Source organism: Camelina sativa, chromosome 6 (genome assembly GCF_000633955.1).
Source record: "Camelina sativa cultivar DH55 chromosome 6, Cs, whole genome shotgun sequence".
NCBI classification, from domain to species: domain Eukaryota; kingdom Viridiplantae; phylum Streptophyta; class Magnoliopsida; order Brassicales; family Brassicaceae; genus Camelina; species Camelina sativa.
The window spans coordinates 8,476,257-8,497,115 of NC_025690.1; positions in this window are offsets into that span (position 1 = coordinate 8,476,257).

Sequence of the window (20,859 nt, forward strand, 5' to 3'; positions counted from 1 at the left end):
TAAATATTGTTTCTCAATTAATTGGCACGTAAAAACCCCCATACATCACATTAGGTTATCCCCAACAGAGGTTTTAATGTAGGGTATTAAGGGAAAAGAGATAAAAAAATAAATCAGAAAATGGAAAAAAATTGAAGAGCTCCTCTTATATAGTAACCTCAATTTCACATAAGAGACTGTGATGTGTCGCTCAATCGTTGGTTCCGTTTAATCCAGAGCAATTTTTTGGGCCCGATTGTGTTCTTTTTCTTCCTCTCCCTCTCTCTCTATGTTGCGAATCTCTCAATCAGATGAGATGAGATCGGTTGGAATCGTAGGAGATTGGAATCGGAGGAAGAGATTGAATCGATTCTGAATTGGCAGTTATTTAACTACCACCGGAGGAAATATACAAGATACAAAGAGAAGATGGGTGCTCCGTTAGTGTGCGACGGGCATTCTCGTCCCGTCGTCGATGTGGCTTATAGTCCGATGACTCCAGATGGATTCTTTCTCATTAGCGCAAGCAAAGGTATGATCAAGCCGTTTCTACATTGGCTGTTTCAAGATGAGGTTCTCTTTCAAGCCGTTTCGAGACATCTTTCGAGAATCATTTTGACAAAAAAGGATCGGTTTTTAGCTCTTGGATGGTGTTTGCTTATCCGAAGTCTAGTCGAATGCGAGGATACTGGCGATCAAGGTTTTATGCATGGTGAGCATTATAAATTTATAATCATCCTTGTTACTAATTATTCAATAATGGTTATCTATCTCTCTTGAGGGAAATAAACTTTACTAACTATTCTTTGTTGACAGGAATTAGGGAGAAACTTTATATGTTTGTGGAGATTGTTTCATCTTTTATTTCACTTTTCTTCTAAAATGGCATCTTCTTCACACAATAATGTTGATGACACCATTGATGAATGCTTAAATCAAGTTTGTGACCAAATTTCCAATCAAGTTTGACAATCTCTTCTCACTCCACCTGTTCACCATCAACAACCACCCAAACCAATTTGGTTTGATTGAGAATAATTGGGCAAAATTTGGAGAATACAATTAAGCATTTCTTTTTTTTAATGAATTTTACATCTCTTTTATTATGTTTTAATGTTTCCTATGTTTAAAATTTTATGAAATACAATAATTTTATATACTATATCTCAAATACAATAATTTCGTATTCATATTTAAACTTTTAATTAACAAACCCAAAGTTCTTAATCATCTCAAACTACAAAATATATGAATAAACAATTTAAGAGCCTCTAAAATATATCTCCATTGGGGTTGCTCTTAATGAATAACATTATTAGAGCATTTGAGTGGTGATAGACTCCCACAATCTCTCAACTATAATATTTTTTATTAATTATTTAATTTAGTTCTTTATTTAAAAAATTTTTTAAAAAAATTTCTATTAATTATATGTTGCTATGTGGATATATTAATTATATTAAGTCTCATTTGAGAATCGATTCCACTCCGCTTCATTCTGATGCCACTCTTTTGCTGTGACGACGCCGAGAGACAAGGAAATTAGTAACATTGAGAAGGTCAAAAGTGCTATGGTTATGTAAATTAGTAACATTTTGGTCGTTGAGAGAAGTGGGAGAGAAAATGTAAAAAGATAGTGGGATAGATATGTTTCTTTGTACCTGGGTGGCATCATATTTTATAATACTAGATCTATACTATTTATGAGAACTGAGAAGTATTATTTTAAAATATATTGTTTTTTTTTGTTTAGGCGTTATTACAAGAAAACGACATGATAACCCATGTGATACATCAGAAAATTAATGATTACAAAACTTGGTAACTATGTACTTATAACATTGTATAGTCTATTTTTTTTGTGCACAATTATATTGATCTAATATTTACGATAGTTCCAATGGAAAAAATGTTTAATAATGTCCAAATTATATTAACTTTTGCTTTTAACATAAATCTTTTTTATCAAATAAAAGTGGTTCCATAGTTAAGTGTGGTGATATAATAATTAACGAGATTCAAGTCTACGAAGAAAGCAATGTACTTATGTACCCGTGAAAGTAAATATATCATTTGCTGTCTATAAAGTTCCGTTTAGAAAGAAGGAAATATGTTTAATTTTCTTTATTTGTTTTAAAAAATACGTTAGAATGGTTTTGTGTATCATGTAAAAATTTGATAATATATTATTGATTTACCGTGTTGAAAAAAAAAATTTAACTAGATTACGTATCCATTTTAAAAATAATTAATAATCTTCCGCATCCGCTATATTTTCAGTTTATTGTTTGCAGTTTCTTTTCTCCACATTAAATTTTATTCATATTCAGAGTTCTTCTTAAAAAAAATTTTCACTCCAAATTCATAAAGAAACTCTTAAAATTGACGAACCACAAAGATGGTTTTCACCGAAAATTCAATCCATGATGCATGCTTTATATCTATTTTTTTTGTCAACCATTGGACCACAACTGGTCGGCTCATTAGCCAAATCCCTACATTCGTAGGAAGCGGAACTCGATCCCTGGTGTGATGGTGTCTTCGACAATTAGACTTACCTCCTACCACTGCACTAATGTCACTTCACCCGCTTCATATCTATTATCCAAATTTATTCTTGAATCATTCCATCCACAACCATATATATTTGGTTTCGACTTCAGAGAGTCATGTTGCAGAGCCACTCCCTGAAACCTTAAAGATGGACCAGAAGCCTTGTCATAGTTGGTATAGTAACCACACAAAAAAAACACTCAGGCTTTGTAGATATGCTATTCTCTCTTCCATAATTATGCCATTATTTTGTCTATTTGTAGCCATTTATATCTCTTGTACAACGTTTTTTCAGTGTTTACAATTGTGTTATTGTCGGTCTCCGATTGCGTCTCATCTTCTTCTTCCTATAACCAATCATTGATCATTGGCTCAAGAATGAAAGCGTCGTTTTCAGCAGTTGTTATTTCCCTCCATCAAATGGTATGGAGATGTAATTTGGATTTTTGATTCTGGCATCATTGGGGATTGGATTGGCAATACATGCGAATTTAAGAGATGTTTATTGCAGACATCGGTTCATAGGACCGGTTTGAGAAAGTGGCTAAGGATATGGTGGAAAGAGATCATGTTGTTTTTTCTTTTACTAATATTCCTCGACAATTTCCTATGTGTAGAGATGTTTTGTTGGGATGTGATGTAACAGATGGATCGAAACCATTGATCGTTTTAAAATTTATTAGAATTTTGTGACACTCCGGTTTCAGGGACTTATGGAGAGATTTAAACGAATTACTTGGTCACCTATGTTACCAAAGTGCACTTATTTTTCGGTCAAAGGTCCTGAAAGAACTCCAAAGTTAAGCATGCTTGAGCTGGAGTAGTTTCAGGATGAGTGACCTTCCGATAAGTTATTTTCGGAACTGTGCGAGTGAGGACAAAGCATGGGGAAAGATCATCTGGTGATTTGTAGGGATAGAAAACAAGTCTTTAAAGCCTCCTTATAGTAGGATTTTCACCTAGAGTATCAATTCCTTATGCAGTTGTAGTACAAAGGGTTATAAATCCAAATGGTTGTTATGCTAGCAGATAAGATATGATCAGAAGCAAGCAAGTCACAAGCAATAATTGGGATTTAATCTAACAATCCAAAAATAATCAAAAGAAAATAAAAGGCAAGAACCACACGACCTAAGTACTCGATGCAAGCATTCGAGTACAGGGTCGGGTGGAGTGATCGGATAAAGAAGAAAAGTATGAACAATTTGAAGGTGTACACGAAGCTGGTGATCGAGTACCAGTTTGGGTAAGGAGTCGAGTTATAAATAAAAACGTAAACAATCAAGATGCGAAAGCTCCTAAGGATGGGGTAATCGACTCCTAAGTGTTCCTGACCAATATGAGATGTCCTACATGCCTCAAGAAAATATTTTCTAGACAATGAATCTCTTAAATCTTGCTAAAACACTCTCGTCATAGAAACAATCAACCTTGGTGACTACCCTACCTAACTCTCGTTGGACAAACATGACCAAGATAGGCATTACAAACCGATTCATTATTGTCAATAAACTCCTTACACATCTAGTCTCTTAGGCTAAGTGAGTAAATCTCTAGCATTGATTGATTCATTCAAGCATTTCAACAACATCTCTCGATGGCGAAACACCCTAGATCTACTCTCAACCTCTCGGTTTGAAAATAGTATTAAGAACATCAACCTAGAAGGAAATTTATATAAAATAAACATTCTAACTGATCAAGAACACTTATTTGTCTATCCCATCCCTAGAAACTTTATTTCACTACTCACATCTCATGGAAAGAAACACAAAAACACAGATAAACGAAAGTTGCATTGTATTGAAAATAGAGTAAGAATGCACAAATGCAAGAATGCAGCACCCGAAATGGCCTAAATGCAAATTCCTTCAGTAAAGGACCTAACAATGCTAAGGCTAGGGTATATATAATGCAAAATATGGACAAAAATGGGTGTCTAAAACATGTAAAGTAGAGAGTTATCACCTCCTTTACATAGCAAACCGTCCGTCGGATATGGATGGACCCACAAGCCTAGTGAGAGGATGTGAGGCCTATTAAGGAAAGTGGGCCCATGGTCTGGGAGAGGATATGGGGACACTAAGAGGTGGCGATCGAGGCGTTACACGTGGTATGAGAGCCAAACCCAGACGAGTGTGGAGTCAAGTGGGATCACACCATCGGGGATGACGGTTTTGGTGCACAACGAGGATGTTGCAATCTGTTAGTGGGGCTGAATTGTGACACCTTGGTTTCAGATACTTTTAGAGAGTTTTAAACGAATTGATTTTTGGCCACCGATGTAACCAAAGTGCACTTAAATTTTTGGTTAAGGGTCCTAAGATAACTCCAGAGTTATGTGTGCTTGAACTGGAGTAGTTTCACAATGGGTCATCTTTGGGAAGTGATTTTCGGAACTGTGGGAGTGAGAAAAAAACACAAGGAAAGATAATGTGGTGGTTTGGATGGACGGTAAACATGTCTTTAAAGCCTCCCGGATGTAGCAAACAGACCGTGAGATATGGATGGGCTCACGGGCCTAGTGAGGGCCCATGGACTTGGAGAAGACATGGGCCCACTAAGAGGTGACGGTTGGGCGCGACAAGTGGTTTCAAAGCCGACCCCTGATGAGTGTAGAGTTGGGTGGGCTCACACCTTCAAGGGGTGATGGTCTTGGTGCGCAATGAGGACGTTGCAATCTGTTAGTGGGGGTAAATTGTGACACCCAGGTTTTCGAAGAGGCTTAAAAGAATTGATTTGACAATCTATGTCAATAAAGTGCATTTATCTTTTCGGTCAAGAGTCCTGAGAGAACTCTGGAGTTAAACATGCTTGAGCTGGAGTAATTTCACGATGGATGACCTTCCAGGAAGTGATTGTCGGAACTGTACGAGTGAGGACAGAACACAAGGAAAAGATCATCTGGTGATTTGTAGGGACGGTAAACAAGTCTTTAAATCCTCCCGGATGTACCAAACCGACCATCGAATATGGGTGGGCTCACAGACCTAATGAGAGAACGTGAGGTCCATTAAGGAAGGTAGGCCCATGGACTAGGAGTGGACATGGACCCACTAAAAGGTGGCGGTCGGGAAGGACTTTTGAGTTGTTATGTGGTCTGTGTGGCAGTCTTTTAAGACATTGTGTGGCTTTTGTGGCAGGATCTTTAGCAAACTGTGTGGCATTTGTGGCGGCTGTTTAGCTAATTATGTGGCATTTGTGGTGGGTTTTTTAGCCAATGTTACCGGTTTAAGGGATCCTTTGGGATGTGTGGCCTGTTTAGGTGGTCCTTCAGGATGTGTGGCCTGTTTTGGCGGTCATTTGGGATGTGTGTTCTTTGTGAAGATCCTTTGGGATATGTGGTATTCGTGTGGTCTTTCGGAATGTGTAGTCTTGGTGGCGGTCCTTGTTAGGACATTTGTTTGGCCATGGTGGTGGTCCTCTTTAGGACATTTGTCTGGCCAGTGGCGGTCTGTTTAAATATTTTTTTGGCTTTTGTGGCGATTCTGTTTACGATATTTGTTGGCCTTAGTGGTGGCGCTTGTGGCATTTGATGATCCTTGTGTGGTCATTAGATATTCGAGTGAGATAATATGTGGTTGGTAGGACATTGTGATGTTTTACGTGAACTATGGGAGAGAGACCTGGTTAGGAGAGAGGATTCAGACATATTCAGAATTTTTTACTCTAAGGATGGTTGTTTCTGAACGACTCTTCAGAGAGCTTTAGTTCTCCTAGTACTGTCATATTCTAAGACTTTGTGGCTAGAAAGTATAGTTGGTATATCTACTTTGGATGACGATCCACTGGTGCGTTGTAGGGTGGCAACCCGAGAGACGAATATTAGACTTCTTTTTTTATTATGGCATGCGGGCTTAGGCCCGATGAGGAGCCAACACGATGGTATGCAGGCTAAGGCCTGATGAGAAGCCAATAAAAACTCAAGGTTGAGACCTATGAGTAAGAAAAGTTCAAAAGTCGAGAGCAAATAATGCCTGAAACGTGAGTCTATCGCCTGGAGGTACCCTTGCTAGATCGGTCGGAGGAAAGGCGAGTTGTGGAGACGATCACATGGGAGTCTTTGGCTGATGGTTGTTCGAGATTCGAGGACAAATCTATTTTAGTGCCTTATTGGACGTGAGGTCCATTGAGGAAGGTGGGCCCATGGACCGGAAGTGGACATAGGGCCTACTAAGAAAGATGGCGGTTGAGATGTTACAAATTTCATCAAAAGCATGATAAACAAACAAGTCGATCATGTCTAATTAAGGAAGGAAACAAATAAGGAAGATAATAGATTATCAAATCTATTAGTGTGTAAGGCTCATGAAAGAAAGCAGCGCTTAATTCACTTGTGTGATTGTGTTTTATGAGCTCTATTAAAGAAGGACAGTCCCGACATAGCAGGACAGTATCGAAGCACACGTAATAAAGATTCCTCACCATTCTTGCTAACCTGGCAAATCCCATTATCACAAAGGTGTCATCGTTGATGCTCCTTATATGTCATCACCACATGGTGTATTCCCAACCATATAAACATTTTGATCCTTTCAGTGGCGACAACCTTCCATAGACAATCATAGATCAGCTTCAAGTTATGTCTTGGCGTATCTTCCCGTGTGAGAAGATGATAAGCGGAGCGAAATGAGAACTTTCCATCCAGATCCTCTCCCTAATTAGATAGCCTATCCTGCCCACCATTCACATTTTCCACCACCACAACTGCTAGGCGCAACCTAATATTCTCTGAAACATATGGAGCAATACAACTCCACTGTCATCCTGTACCATTTCTCCACATATCACACACCCACAAAGATTCAAAACCTGTTCGAACCAACCCTGTAACACACTCACGAAGCGAGATATTCAACAGCCACTTGTCCTCCCATAAGCGAATAATCTTACCATCACCCGAAACCCAACTTATTCCTGATCGTATAACATCTATACCACAAGTGGTGTCGATCGACACTCTAACCAAAATACCAAAAAAATGATTTGCGGGTGTTACAATCAACCTCTCCAAATCACGAGTCACATTATCAGAGAAGAAGATATTAGACTTTTCTAAACTAATATTTTGTACCGACGCATAACAAAATCTCTTCATCACCCCCGAATCACTTGACTCTGAGATACCAAAGCTTCAGCAAAGAGAATGAGATCATCTGCAAAGCATATGTGTGAAAGTTGAGGCCCTCCCTGAGATAATCTGATAGGCTTCCACTCTCTTGCACCAACTGCTATATCTATTTGATGATACAACCTCTCCATACAACCTCTCCATTCTCTATCTCCATAGAACAAACAAATATGGAGATAGAGAATCTCCTTGGTGAAGCCCTCTTAACGACTTAAAGGAACTTGTTATCTCACTATTCCATTGAAGGACCCGTCACACACTGCATAATCCACCCTATCCACTCCTCCGGGAGTTAAACTGCTCTAGGAGTATCTTCAAGAAAGTCCAACCAGATGCGATAATTTGCTTTCTCCAGATCAAGTTTCAACAACATCCACCCCTTTCTACCCTTCTTACGGCTCACTGAATGAACTGCTTCTTGTACCACTACAATGTTGTATGTACTCAATCTGCCAGGTATGAAACTAGACTGATCTGGACCAATCAAGTTTGATATCATTTGCTTTAATCGCATGACCATCGTCTTTGTAATTATTTTAAATTAAACATTACACAAGCTTATTGGTCGGAATTGAGCTATCCTCTCTGGCATCTCTACCTTCGGAACTAGAGCCACTAATACATCATTTGAGCCACTCGGTAGCTGACCCGTTTCAAAAAAATGTAGGACAAAACGATTTACAGAGTCCCCAATAGTATCCCAACAATCTTGATAAAAAATGACCTGGAAACCATCAGGCCATGGAGCCTTGAAATTGTCCATACTTCTGATTAAAGTCTCCACTTCCATTAATAAGAAAGGTGTAGTAAGTGATGTTAAGCAATACAAGGAAAACTATGAGGAGACAGAGCCTCAACAACATCCTCACCGTCGTCCATAAAGTAGAGGCGATTATAGTAACTCATGGCCAAATTCTCAAATTCTTATATATCAGAGACGCACCTATCTGTATCATCTTTCAACTATTCAAATTAATTCCTATGTCTTCGAATAACAGTCGAAGTGTAGAAATACTTTGTATTTCGATCCCCAAAAACCACCCACTTCTCTCTTGAATTCTAAAACCAGAGCATTTCTTCCTGCTCCAAAACTGCATCAAACTCCTTAATCAATCCATCTACTTTACTCAAGAGATCATCTATCTGACTCACCTCCAGTAGATTCGTCACCATTTTGATTTCATTCACATGTTTCTCTTTTCGTTGTTGTATATCTCCAAAAACCTCTTTATTCCAGAGCTTTAAAAGTGACTCTCAGCCCATTCATCGCTTGACAGGTAGACAGTGCCTGATTCCAAGAGTTTAAAAGCAACTCTTTAAAACTTGAATGTTGTAACCAAGCCGCCTCAAAGCAAAAAGGAAGATGAGACACTGAAGCCTCTTGCCATTTCAACCTTGTGGATGAAGAACAAAGCATCCTACCAAATCGTTTGGCCACATAATTCTCCCTCAGACGCCATCGTCGCCATGTAAACCGAATCCTATTGAACCTCATATCAATGAGTGTAACGCCCGTGTCCCGGGTAATTATATGATTTGAGTTTATGTTAGGAAATTGGATTGGAATCTGTTTAATTCCAGTTGGTTTAGCGATTAGTCCGGTTGGTTTTGAAAGTGTTTTATTAAACCAAGTTCAATTATTTATGTGCTCATACGGTTTAATTGAGTTTTGCTTATGGAACCAAATTAAACCAGCTTAAACCAAAAAGCTAACCAAAAGCCCTAATTTGCTCTTTAAAAAGAAAAGGACGAGCTGGGGTTGGCCGTCACGTACGAGGAGGAGAGCGGAGCTGTTGGTAATGACGTGAGAACGGAGGGTTAGTGTTGTTGGTGTAGCGTGAGAGGAGAAGAGAAGGCGAGGCGTCGTAAGTGGTAGTGTTGTCGCGGGTTTTAGCTATCGTTGCCGTTGTTGTCGTTCATCACCACGTTAGATCTAATCAATGTTTGGGTAAAGAGATAAAAGGCAGAGAACCTGGTTTGGTGATGGTGTAAGGAGGTGAGGAGTGAGCCGTGTATATATATATGTGTAAGTATCTCCTTCTCCATGGAGTTGTTGTTGAGTTCGTGTCGTCTTCCGACTTAGGAGGAGGATAAGCAACGTGAGTCCTGGAACAAGGGTTGTTGTGCTGTGGGTAGATGTTGTTATCGGAAATGGGAGGGAGGGTGATGGAGAGAATAACGATGGAATCGTGACGAGAGGAGAGAGTTGGAGTCGTGACGGAGATGAGAGAGAGACGTGGCGGAGGTGGGGGCCTCTTGTGGGTCTAGTTAGTCATCTCATGGATGTGGGAAGCTTCATTAGCTGTGGGAGAACAAAGCCGTAGTGAACAGAGGTGAAGAGGAGAAAGAAAATGAGAGAAGGTTGGAGATAAAGACAGTGTGGAGGAGCCGACTTTGGAGGCTCGCCGGGGCCGGATNTCTCGGAATGATAATGACACTGGCGTGATCAAAAACAAGCCAAGATTTTATAGCAATTGGTAGATTGTTATTCGGAGTTAAATTGAAGGAGTTATGCTCGTTACTTCTTGGTCAAGTAATTGTTGGAAAGGTGGGAAATTGCTGGTAAATGGTGCAATTTATGCTAAGTATAGATCTTGAACGTTTTCGAGATGGGATTATGAGGACACCGTTTGGAGGGCGTAACGATTTCCGATCGAGCTGAAGCTTTGTGGAGACACTCGGGATAGTACAGGATCCATATCCAACGGTAGGACTGCCAATTGAATGGTTAGTTTGTGTTTTAATCGAACGACAATATGAAGGTTTTGTATGGTTTATATTGTTGTAAATTGTATTGTTGGGTGAGTCCTCAAGCTCGATATGAGCTGGAACCTTGCGGGAGCTTTTATGGCTTATGGTATTAGATCATGGTGGTTGGAGAACCAGGTTATAGCTCAGCAGTGCGGGATTCAAGCTAAGATGGTGAATCGAAGGGTTCATCGGAAAAGGGTTTCCGTGGCTGGACGGAATAAAGTATTCCAGCCCACCTCTCTTGTTACTCGGTCGCTAGGGGTGGTTGGTTGTGCGACTCAGTAACTAGATGAGGTGGTGTTTGGGATACATGTTTAAGTGGCTTGTTCGGGTGGATCACGAAGTAGCCAGTTGGAGGAGTAATAAAAGTCTATAAATGTAAAATGTTTTGTGGAGCTGAAGTACATTTGTATGATTACTGTTAGTAGCTGTAGAGTATGAAATAGTTTGCTTAGCTAGTATTTGTGGAACTTTTTGTAAGAAGTGGTTGACACCGGTTGTTTGTCGGAATTATGGGGTTTCAGCAAGACTGTTTCCCGTGTGTCCGGTGTAAGGATTGGGAATCCGGGTGCGGTCGTTTCAATGAGAAACATCTAATTAATCCAGTCACCAAAAGCAAGCGAGTCTGCGGATAATCTACCATTACCACCGTCTCTCTCATTAATTCGGACAATGGTGTTAAAATCACCACCCACAATTAGTGATTCTGTGATTCCTTGTATTTCATCCTAAATCTCAGCCCAAAGACCACTTCGACGACTAAGAAATGGTGCAGCATACACTACTATAACATGTAAAACTTCTGCACCATCAACAAGCTTAACATGAATGAACTGATCCGACGAACTAACTATCGTCACATCCCCTATTACTGACCTCCATAATAGCCATAATCCTCCTCTATGCCCAACCGCATCCACTCTAAAAGCATTATCAAAATCCAAACCTTGAAAAATACGTTTTCCTCTATCACCACCCGCATGTGTCTCAAATAGAGCAAGAACATCTGCTCTAAGTTTCTTCAGAATGTATCTAATCGATATTCGAAAGGTTGGTTTATTTTCCCCGGCAATTCCATAACAAACAATTCATCTTCCTTATTAAAATGATTACATTCACACAAATTACCGGGGCAGCCTGTTATGCGCTCCCATCCTCCGCCACTTCCGCCGATGGAGCATTCCACACAACAATGTCCTGATACCTAATATCTATTGCCAATCGACGGGAATCAACCACTCCATCCTTCCCGATAGACCCACCATTGTTCAGCACAATCGCCTTCTCACCATCATTCGCAAACACACTACCGGGTCGACAAACTCCCTCATCCTCTATACGTAATCACTTCCCCAAAACAGAAAATTCAACATCACTCTTACTCAGACAAAAAACCAAACCCCTTGCAGGCCTATTTGGTTTCTGTTTGGGCTTAGGTCCACTAAGATTCAGCCTTTTTCTTCACGGATTTGGACTTTCTTCGGCTTGTTCTTCCTTAAACACCCCCTTAAAATATCCCAATGCTTTTTCGAATTTTCCCCCAAATAGCTTCTCCTTTTCTTGTTCAACAACCTTCTCCTTATTGAGATTTGCTTAGATATTTTCGTTTTCCTTATTGCCATCCAACGAATCCACAATTCTCCTTTCCTCACGCGATCCTGCATCAGCCTCTAAAGTACCAAATTTATTAGATATTCTCAAACACCTTGTTAATTGGGATCTCCCTAAGATTGCGTCCTTGATTCCCATCCTGGTTCTTCTGAACCACCCCCGGTTTAGCGAATCTCGCTCGTTGTCTAACTACCATGAAACCATCGTCTACCAGTCTGATCTCATTTGACTCTACACCCACCGCCTCCGGCACTACAACCAACATTCTCTCTTGAACCGCCTGAGGACATGTATGGACCAAGTGACCATACAATCCACACTTAGAACAAATATTAGCTAAACCCTCGTATGATACATAGTACCGCTCCCCATTGACCATCACAGTACCTTTCAGAGGTTTTCTCAAGTCAACCTCCACACATACACGTGCAAACCGAGCCTTCTCAAATTTTAGAGTTATCAAATCTACCTTAACTGGCTTCCCCAAACCTTTCGCAATAGCCATCAAAATCGATCGATAGTAGAAATTCAAAGGGAGAATAGACAACCTAATCCACATCAGTTTCATAGTTATCTCATCCCGTAGCGGATCAAACTCTTGTGACCAAGATTGCGTGAGAAGATAGCTCCCAAACACTCTCCATGGACTTCCTGTAAGACCTGCCATGTATTCATCCCCCCCGCCCCTCTCAAAACAGATCATAAAAAATTGAAGCGGAAGATCCATGAGAGACATCGCCCCAACCGGTTTCCACATCTTTCGCAACCTCCTGCATACACTTATGCAACAAGCTATTCATGACCGCCAACCCCTCAGTTCCAATCGTGACCATTGGCTCCCCACTGACACCCTTTCAGTCACAAACTTATCATCCAACAGATCCTCCGAATTCGACATTCCACCGGTGCTATTAACCCGCGACCCGGTGAACTGGTTGACCCGGCCGGTTAGCGGTTCAAAAGAAATCTACTTGATTTTTCAAAAAAAAAAGTATAGGGATTCACAGTTTCAATTATTTTAAGAACCTTTTATTCTTTTATAGATTAGATGGCAATACACATGACTCATGACACACCTCTCGTCTTCAACTTCTTTATCATCTCTCATACTTTGCGTAAGAACAATTGGTTGATTTGGAGATATTTAATTAGTGTTCTTTATTTTTTTATTTGGATTTAAAAGTTTAAATCATTTTATTATTAATATTAAACTTCATACTTTGTTAAACATGATATTCTTTTTTACAATATTTTTAAAAATATTTATTTTATATAAATGCATTAAACATATTTTACTCAATTGACCCGTGGTCGAACCTAGTTGACCCGATGACCCGAGAGGTAGTCCGGTTCACAATCCGTGTTTGGTTTCAAAACATTGGTTATATATTATCCATTTTTAGCTGAACATTTGTTCTTTGATAAGTGGATAGTATTTTTATGGATATAATATTTTTATGGATGATGTGTATATGTTTTAGATTCAAGCTTTTAAATGTTTAGAGTTCAAGGTGTAAGATTTAGGGTTTACCATATAATTCATGGATAATAGTAACATATCACTATGTGATTATTTAGGGTTTAGTGTTTATAGTTTAGGGTTCATAGGATAGGATTTTGGGTTTTGGGTTTTGGATTTTTGGAAAATTCATGGTTTAGGTTTTCGTGTTTAGGGTTTTATAATAGGATTTATGTTTTAGAACTGATGTGGATTATATGTCAATGTTTAAGACCAAAACACTAAATACTAGACACAAAATGCGAAAGCCTAAGCATGTATATTAAAAAGTGAACATTAATACACTAACTCCGTATGGATTCGAATGTACTATCCACATGTGGAACTTGTATCAACGATTTGTAATAGTATCCACATGATCATGGTCGTATGGATTCGATGTGTCGTTTTACCGAAACCATAATCATGGTCGTATCCACATGATCATGGTGGTATAGATTCGATGATCTTTTAAAACTAATTTCAAGGGAGTGGCAGTGGGTATACGAATTCTGGTTTTTTTCTAAAATCATGGTCGTCAAATTTTTATTTTTGCAATCGAGTTCTTCCCAAAACTTTCTGGGTTTTATGTTAAATGGAGCTTTTAAAATTAATTTCAATGGAATGGTAGTGGGTGTACGAAATCTGGGTTTTTTTTTAAATCTTGTTTTCAATTTTTTTTTTTACAATACAGTTTTTCTCAACAATTACTGAGATTTGATGTTCAGTTCAGTTTTTTTTGTCTTTTAGAATTTCTAAAAAAAAAAACAAGAAAAAATGAGGTTAGATAAGAAAGAGAAAGATGGAGGAGCAAAAAGGGAAAGGGAAAAGAAAAATATTTATTGTTTGATTGAGAAAAAAAAGTGAGGTTGGATAAAAAAAAAATTAGAAGAGAAAAGGAAATGAGAGTGATACATATAGAAAGTGAGAGTTAGGTCCGAATGGTGATGTCGTAATTGACCGTGCGTCACAAACAGTTTTACAGTGGTATACGGTTCAACTGCGATATGTGCAGGAAAAATATATCTGTGGAAAAAGTGCGGTTTATGAAAAATAAGCGGTATAAAATAATGTTTGATTGCTGAAAAATTATTTGAGGTATAGAATAAATGTGGGAATGGTAAAATAAAAATATCAGTAAAATTACAGACTATATATATGATAGAAATTAAATATATGAATAATTAGTATAATTGTAAATTATGATATGTTTTGTGTTTAAGAAAAAATATATCAATAAATTTATGAATCTTAAATACCTAAACTGATCTAAACTAAATTTTTTAATTATATATATATATATATATAATTACAAACTATATATATCAAGTAAACCGTACAAGTATTCAGTCACAAAAAATTACAACACAATAGAAAATATTATCGAGTAATTTGAAATATGTAATCCCACATTACCACTATTTTATAACTTTAACATTATATCTTGGAAAATCAGAAGTAAAATTCTAAAATAAAAATTATTAACATAGAGAATAAATTTATAAATAATTTAAATCAATCTTTAAAATTTGAAATCCATTAAATTATTTAAGAAGAAAGATATTAAAGAAATGTCTAACAAAAAAAAATTACCAATAGAGAGAGAAATATGGGAGGTCTAGAGAAACATACCAAATAAATAAAGGTAATGAATGGTGACATTAAAAACCGGAATTTAGAAAACAAAAACATAAAAAACGTCATTTGTTACCGATCAACAAAAACATGAGCAATTAGTGGTTTTTGAAATATATATATATATATATATATGTTCTGCGGTTTTGCATATTGCACAATAGAGTGGACCGCAGTTTCAACTATTATCTAGCGAATTTGTACGGAAATGCTTTGTCCAGCGTATTATAATTGTTTTTTGACTTTGTCCGCTGTGTACTATATAGATTAAACATATACCATGTAAGTATATCTAATGTTCATAATTGTATGAAAATGTTTTTTGATTAACACAAAAAAAGTAATTATTTCTTTTCAAGTTATAAAATAATTAGTTTTACTAAGAAAAAATAAATAAAAATTTTAAGCACAATATAGGTGACATGATGGAACAAAGATAGGAGATGAAGAATATATGACGTAAATAAGATACAATACTGCAAATATATGTTATGGGAAATTCAAAGTATTAGATTATTTAAAATAATATGTAGTATTTTCTATGGTTGAACTTTATAATAATTTGTATATCAAAATTAAAATTTTATTTTTTGATCAATTCTAGTATTTAAGGTTCATAATTATTATTATTTATACATTGATACTAATTATTAATTTATTTACTTATAACATAATTGTTTACAATATGTAATCTATACCGCTTTTTCTTTTTTTACCATTCATGCATTTAACAGTGAACCGCAAATACTTTTTCACTAATCAAATATTGACTCCGATTGGTAACCACGTTTGCAAATATATGTTATTGGAAAATCAAAGTATTAGATTTTTTTAAAATATGTAGTATTTTCTATGGTTGAATTTTATAACAATATGTATGTCAAAAAATTAAAATTTTATTTTTTGATTAATTCTAGTATTTAAGGTTCATAAATATAATTATTTATACATTGATACTAATTATTAATTTATTTACTTATAACATAATTTTTTTGTTTTTTTTTGTCAACCAAACATTAATCTAGAAAATAACTCGAAGAACTAGCAAGACAGTCTTTCCGTACATTTGACGTCTGTGGGATCCACAAAAGCATGAAAGAAGGAAAGGATGGTCGAGAAGCTGAAATTATCCAACAGGTTGGAGAAAGCGGGCCATTCATCGGGAGACTGCACCATCGCCACTAAGTCTGCACAATCCGTCTCAAAACTCTTATAGTCAACACCCGCCGCAGAAGAGATTCCATCGCCCAAATCAAGGCCTGAAGCTCTGAATGTAGGGGAGAAGGACTGCATCGCTGGCTCCGTCCTCCCAGAAGCAACGTGGTATCCTCACTATTAGAAAACCACCAACCCAACCCTACAAGAGGATCTGAAGCCTTCCAAGATCCATCGATTTGATACCGGGGAGAAGGTTCCCTAGTCTCCACAGACAAAGGATCTAGGGCATCCGAATAGAAGGATTTTGCCTCTTCCCATAACAATTCATCATTGGCCGCCTGATTAATAACATCAATTGGCTCCGGCTCAATTCCTTGGAAGAATTTTTTATTCCTATCCTTCCAAATTGACCATACAAGCCATGGTAAACGGAGACATACATCCGAGACATCCGACTGGGAGGACGCCCGCCAAAAAATAAAATCAATGTTCAAATATATTGATCCATAGGAAATACCCCGACACTTAAGTCAATCGGGGACAAATTCCAGATCCGACGCGAATGGGAACACTCAAAAAGAGCATGATTTATAGTCTCCCTCTTCGAATCACATCGTTTACATAGGGTATCGCACCGTACACCCCGATGAGCCAGGCATTCCATCATAGGGAGGGAACCAGAAGCAATCTAGCAGAAAAAATGTTGAAACTTCAGGGGAACCTGCACGTCGGCCCATATTCAACCTCTTTAATTAATTCACGAGCGATCCGATAACCCGATTTGACCGAATATTTCACTGATTTGGTATAGTGCCAAATCAGTTTATCTGGTTTAAATACTTTACTAGTCTCCATATTTTGAATAATCTGGATATCCGCTGGGTCCACAAACTCCTCGAGGATTGGCATATGTCACTCCTTAGTAATTGGATTAATCAAATGATTAACCATTAAATTGGGATGTAACAATCTCCCTCGACCATTAGCTGGTCTTGGCCGATTATCCGGTATCCAAGGATCTCGCCAGACATAAACATCGCAGCCCGAACCTATCGAACCAAGGTTTGATCTATGTTCCACCAAACCTTTAGTTGAATAAATACTCCGCCAAGCAAAGGAGGGGGAATATGGCTTCTTGGCCTGTAAAGGATGTTTATTTCGAAAATATCTACCTTGCAAGACCCGAGCCATCAGGGAATTCGGAAAATGTATTAACCGCCAATACTGCTTAGCCAGCATTGCGTCATTGAATTGTTCCAATGTTCGGAAACCCACACCACCATCATATTTATCCTTACACAACTTATCCCACGCTATCCAATGCATGCCTTGTGCCTTATCATTCGACTTGCACCAAAAATTTGAAATAGCGCTCGTTAATTTAGACGTTAGCTCCCGCGGTAATTTATAGCAAGACATGACATGGGTTGGAAGAGCCAACGCTACCGACTTAATCATAACTTCCTTTCCACTTTTCGATAAATACTTTGCAGACCATCCATTCACTTAATCATCCAAACGCTCATTAACATAACTAAAAACCATAGTTCTCGAGCCCTGAAGATTCTTGGGAATACCCAAATACGAACCCATACCACCTTCTTTGGAGATACCCATTACAATTGAGTCCTTCTATCAAACAAGACTTTCTAGCCAAACATGATGGAGGATTTCTCCAGATTTACCACTTGCCCCGACGCTTTCCCGTAGTCTCCTATAATTTCCATAACCGTAGTACATTCCGCCGCCTTTGCTTTACAGAAGAGCAGACTATCATCTGCAAACAACAAATGCTAGATAGTGGGACAATCCCAAGCAAAATTAATATTGGTAATCTTATTCTCTCTTTCAGCCTTCTTAATATTGGCAATTAAAACCTGTGTGAAGATGATGAACAAATAAGGAGATAAAAGATCTCCCTCACTTAACCCCCTCTGTGGCCTAATAGAACCCTGAGGCTGTCCATTAAGGAGGACTTGATACGAGACCGAGAAAACACACCACATAATCCAGGAGATCCATTTCCTATCAAACTCCAATTTAACCATAACCGCTTTTAAAAAATCTCATTCAATGCAATCAAAAGCTTTACTCATATCCGTCTTAAAGGCCAGGAACTCTGTTTTACAGCGAGGATTTGTATTTAAGCCATGAAACATTTCCTGGGCAACCACTATATTATCTGTGATTAAGCGACCAAAACCAAATGCCGATTGGGTTTCTGAGACAAGAGATGGGAGGAACCGTTTTAGCCGGAAGCACAAGACTTTAGAGATAATCTTATAACCCACATTACAAAGACTAATTGGCATAAATTGCGTCACCCGTTGAGGCCTTCCATTTTTAGGAATGAGACAAATATTTGTTTCATTTTACCGCGAATCAAAACGATCCGCACGAAAAAAAAATCTTTAACCAAAGCCACCAAATCTCCTTTTAATGAAGACCAGAACCGCTGAAAAATCAAAGCTGTCATCCCATCAGGTCCTGGTGTTTTCTCAGGATGCATAGCAAACAAAGCTTTGCGAACCTCTGATTCTGTAATTTCCTTTGTTAAAGTCATATTCATACTATATGTAATTGAAACTGACTTTCTTTGTGGTGTGGTGAAAGAAAGATGTATGGAATGATGATGTATGGAATGAATAGAAGTCAGGGTGTTTCAATTCCCCTTATGCAGTTGCAGTATAAGAGGTGTCAATCCTATCTGAGTGATTGTGAACAATTAAGATGTGCATATGAGTCTAAGTCAAGCCAATTGTAAAGATTGTTTGTCACTAACAATCCTAAAATGAGATATGAAATGCAGAAAGTAAAAACAACTAGAACAAGATACTAAATGCAAACAGAACAGACAAATTAAAGCTATAATGAAACTAGAACAGAGATAGAAACTATGCTAATGAACTAATGCAAGACAAGTAATGAACAGGAAACTACGTGAATGCAATGGAAATGAAACAGGAATGAAACAAGACAATCACAAATCAAAAACACAAGTTCTGGGGATGAACTCGAGCAGCACTCGACCGAGTGTAGGTCGAGTACGTGGTCGAGCTAGACTTAAACGTGAAAACAGAGCAACACAAGAAAAACAGAGCAATGCTAAAACCAATCAAACAACAAGCAAGCAATGATATTTAGACTAAGATTTCAATAAACAAAGAAGGCCTTGAGGAGGGATTCATGGGCTGAGCTAATCATTGTGGTTATCTAACTTGGTCAACAAATCTCAAGCAAACATTGAGCTGATCTCTAGACATACTATTCTAAGACATGTTTAATCCACTCTCATGGCAAGAAACAATCAAACCTATGCATTTCTAGACTTGTTCTCACAAAGAAAAGAATCTACACAAGCAGGCATTAAGCAATACATCTCAAACCAAACAAGACTTCTAATCTCTTAGCAAGCCTAATGGTAAGCTCTAGATCTAGCCTTATCTATGCTCCTTAGACATTGGTGTGATGCTAAGATGCTTGAAATCAAACCCTACCTTCTCAGATATAGGATCAGCATTAAGATCATCTAGCCTAGAAGAGATCTACAACAATCAAGCTTGACCAAATCAAACAAACCACAAGATCAACCCAGCCTAACCCATCCTCAAGGTCCTAAACAAACTACTCACAAGAACACATGGTGAAATATGTCAAAAACCCAGAAAATAATGAAACTTGCATCATTAGAAAGATGAAACAGAGATCTACAATATTGATGAAGGAATAAAACTCGAAATCTTAATACTTTGAAAGTTATGAAACAAACAAAATATAAGAATCTAGTCTTTCTCTCTCAAACAAGTACAAAATCTAAAAATAAAAGAAAGTGCAAAAGGAATAAAATCTAAAAAAGGTAAAAACTAGGTTTTAGACTCTCTAAAAAGCTGGACTCTTTGGTGGCTGCAGGTACAAGGGCCTTATATAGGAGGTGAGGTGGAAGCCCTAAAAATACAAAAAGTCAAAGTAGTCAACGGCTCGGTCAACTCGACCAGTGCTCGGTCGAGTGGCTGGTCGAGCTGGCTTCTCTCGTGCATTCTCCACTCGGTCGAGTCCTCCTCAGCACACGGTCGAGTGGTGGTCGAGTGGTGCGGTCGAGTTGGACTCCGGACCTTGATTCTACAGCCTTAACTCTCTTGTTTTCTCCTCAGGATTGCTTCACTTCTCCTCAGCATTGCTTCCATGCTCCTTAAGCTCCAAAATCACCTGTTTATGCATGAAAAGATGCAAATGCAATGCAACTATACTCTAATGCATGATTAGTCCTAAAGCTACACAATAATTGCCTAAATGGATAGCAAAAGATGCAAAAGTTGTGAATAAACTAAGGGAAAACAAGGTAAAATATATGTACATCAACACTTCCAAACTTAGTCTTTGCTTGCCCTCAAGCAAATAATCAAGACAAAAGAAGGTAGGTGAGGTTTGAAAGTGGGATCTCAGCTCCTAAAGCTTGCAAATAGACTATCTAGAATCAATGTCCAAGTTACTAGTACTATGATGCAAGTTGAATGAGCTATACTTAAAGACTTTAGACAAGCAT